This window comes from Myotis lucifugus, unplaced genomic scaffold (genome assembly GCF_000147115.1).
Source record: "Myotis lucifugus unplaced genomic scaffold, Myoluc2.0 scaffold_3, whole genome shotgun sequence".
Lineage (NCBI taxonomy): Eukaryota > Metazoa > Chordata > Mammalia > Chiroptera > Vespertilionidae > Myotis > Myotis lucifugus.
In genome coordinates, this window is record NW_005871051.1 from 21,342,552 (window position 1) to 21,346,450 (window position 3,899).

Here is a 3,899-nt window from a genome sequence, read left to right on the forward strand (position 1 = left end):
TTTCCCCGCTGTGAGATTCTTTCCCTTTCCCCACGTGGGAGTCTGTATTTGTTCTTTAATAAATTTCCACCTTTGCTATACCACCTTCTGCCCGTGGATTCATTCTTCGACTCCGGCGGACAAAGAATCCGGGTTCCAGTCCAAAATTCCTTGTCACCACAATCCCCATTTCGCAGATGATGAACCTGCCGCACATGCTATCTGAATCACCCAACTCTCGAGGCAGAGCTGAGGCAGTTCCATGGGGGGAGGTCTTGCCCTTTATTTCCCTACTGTACAGTGAATTGGCCTTCAAGGCCATTCATGTGAGAGAGCAGCAGCTGGATTGGATTTAGGCCTCCCTGATGGCCGGTCAAGTAGTTTTCCACTATATTCGTAGCTTCCCTCCATGGCTGCAGGCAGGCTCTCCCCAGTGCCCAGAATAACAGAGTGGCGGAGTCCCCATTAATGACATACATTTCCAATGCTAAATACAACTCTATGCCCCCAAATTGGTACTCAGTGCTCAATTAATAAAGGACTTTTGGAATTATTGCAGGCTAACCTGCTCTCCTCTGAGCACTCCAAAGTGTTCTATAGCTGCTGAAACTCAGTTTCCTTCTCTATAATGTAGGGATAATAATACACACCTTAAAGGATTATTGTAAGGATTAGAAATAATACTCATAAATGTCTAATATAGTTCTTATGTCATTATTGTTATCTGTTCTCCTAGTCCAGTGGTCGGCAAACTCATTAGTCAACAGAGCCAAATATCAACAGTACAACGATTGAAATTTCTTTTGAGAGCCAAATTTTTTAAACTTAAACTATATAGGTAGGTACATTGTTATTAACTTAATTAGGGTACTCCTAAGCTGGCCTTTGCTAAAAACGTCCTCAATCTGATTGAGGTCGACCCCTTCCAACTCTCCCATCCACATTCGTCTTGTATACTTGTTTCGTCTATCTCCTTTCGTTCATCCTCTCTATATGTCCAAACCATCTCAACGTACCTTTCTCAATCCTCGACACTACATCTTCTTTCACTCCACAACGTTCCCTAAAATTAACTTAATAAACTTTACTTAAAGTTTTAAGTCAACTTTGTGGAAGAGCCACACTCAAGGGGCCAAAGAGCCGCATGTGGCCCGGGAGCTGCGGTTTGCCAACCACTGTCCTAGTCAGTTTCCTGCTATTCTTAGACTACCCAGAGGCATTCTGTTCTAATCTTCCACATGCCCCATCTCATCCTTCCTGCTTTTCATCCTTGAACATGCAGAGGTGCTCTGTACCTTCTCTATGACTAGCTATTCTAGTGGAAAAGGAAAAACTAGGCCACCAGTGTTCATCACAAAGAGAACTGGCTGACTGATAGGAAAGATACTTGGAAAATGTTGAGATAGACTATCACAAAATGTAGGTAGGTGCTTCTCTCATGTAATTTTAGGGCCAGCCTGAGAGCAAGAATGAAATGGCAGCATTTCCTGGAAATGAAAGATAGGCTAGCTAATAAACACAAAATTCTCCATGCATTAGAAAGTAGATGGGTGCAAATTAAAATTATAATGAAATAGCCCTGGCTGGGTAGCTCAGTTGGTTAGAGCTTTGTCCAGAGATGCCAAGGTTGCAGGTTTGATCCCCAGTCAGAGCACATATGAGAAATAAATAAGTGGGACAACAAATATCTCTCTCTTCCCCCCCCAACTCCTCCTCTCTCTAAAACTAATCAATCAATCAATCAATCAATAAAGAATTTAAAGAGGATATTGTCTAGGGATATATAAATAGACATCACAACTAAAAGGAAAAGAGATGAGCCAGGGCTGAGTAGCTCAGTTGGTTAGTGTATCATCCCAATAAGCCAAGGTTGTAGCAGGTTGTGGGTTCGATCTCTGGTTGGGACACATGCAGGAAGCAACCAATGGATGCATTTTTTTTTAAAAGTGAAAAAAAAAACACACAAATCAATGTCTCTCTCTCTCTCTCTCTCTCTCTCTCTCTCTCTCCCCTTCTCTCTTTTAAAAAAAGGGGGAGGGATGATAAACATAAAATCTGAGGCTAATTAGTTCTGAATGGGATGTAAAGGACACAGCCTGGGGAGGTTGGGATACCAAAGAGTTTCAAAAATATAAGTAATGTTCTGTTTATCCTGGTATACCTCCATGTATGTGTAGTAAGAAAGTAAACATGAAGGTGAGAAACAAGAGATGAATGTGGCACTCTTTTTGGGGGTGAGGGAGACATATGCTTGGTGGGCTATAGATGAGTAGAAACACAATAGGAATACTTAATATTTGATTTTGTTTTAAGTTATTTTTTCATAAAGAACTTTTTTTCCAAAGTTTTAGTCTAACTTATAATTAACTTCATTTAGAGATTCTGCATTTTAGGTTATGGTTTTTCTTTTGAAGGTTCAAAAATGGTTTTATTTAATTATTATCCCAAGTATAGGTTATGGTTTTTTTTAAATTTATTGATTTTAGAGAGAGAGAGAAACATTGATTTGTTGTTCCACCCATTCATGCATTTGTTGGTTACTCCTTGTATGTACCCTGACTAGGGGATTGAATGCATAACCTTGGCATATCAGGATGATGCTTTAACCAACTGAGGTACATAGCTGGGGCTCTATGCAAGTTTTTTAACATGCCAGGTAGTGGCCCACCTTCGAGCCTTTGAACTGGCAGCTCTCTCTGCTAGAATGTCCTTGCCCCTAGATTCCTACATGGCTAGCTCCCTCAGCTCCTACAAGTGTTTTCAGAAAGACCTATCCCTGGCTATACAACTTATTATGGTTATAGATACAAATGTCTCTACCTGCTAAAACATAAGTTCCATAAAGCAAAGATTTTTGTGTTTTGTTCACAAAAGTATATAGGCCTAGAGCCTCAAACAGAGTAGATCCTCAATAAATATTTGAAGTTTTCATTTAATGATAGGAATATTTGGTATATTATATTTTCCTTTTTTTTTCTTAAATATATTTTATTGATTTTTTTACAGAGAGGAGGGGAGAGGGATAGAGAGAAACATCGATCAGCTGCCTCCTGCACACTCCCCACTGGGTATGTGCCCTCAACCAAGGTACATGCCCTTGACTGGAATCGAACCTGGGACCCTTGAGTCTGCAGGCCGACACTCTATCCACTGAGCCAAACCTGTTAGGGCTATATATTTTCCTTTTTAAAATAGATACTTCAGCCGAAACCGGTTTGGCTCAGTGGATAGAGCGTTGGCCTGCGGACTGAAAGGTCCCAGGTTCGATTCCGGTCAAGGGCATGTACCTGGGTTGCGGGCACATCCCCGGTGGGAGATGTGCAGGAGGCGGCTGATCGATGTTTCTCTCTCATCGATGTTTCTAACTCTCTATCTCTCTCCCTTCCTCTCTGTAAAAAATCAATAAAATATATTTAAAAATAAATAAATAAATAAAATAGATACTTCAATAGAAAAAAATGGGCAAAGGAAATAAATAATTAATTAAATAATCAGAAAATAAAAAGTGAGGAGGGGAGGTGAAATGTAAATTAAAACAACAGTGAAAGGAGGGCTGTTTTCTTCATAGAGACTGGCAGAGATTAAAGAAATAAATGATACCACCTTGTGTTGGCAAAGGTTTAGGAAGCTGGCACTCTTAGGCACACCTTTCATGATTATAAATAGCAGTTTGGCAATATGAATAAAATCCCTTTGAACAAACTCATGATTTGCCAGATGATTGAGGGGCTGGGTAGAAAAGGTGGAAGGGATTAAGAAGTACAAATTGGCCCTAGCCGGTTTAGCTCAGTGGATAGAGCATCGGCCTGCAGACTGAAGGGTCCCAGGTTCGATTCTGGTCAAGAGCATGTACCTTGGTTGCGGGCACATACCCAGTAGGGGGTGTGCAGGAGGCAGCTGGTGGATATTTCTCTCTCATC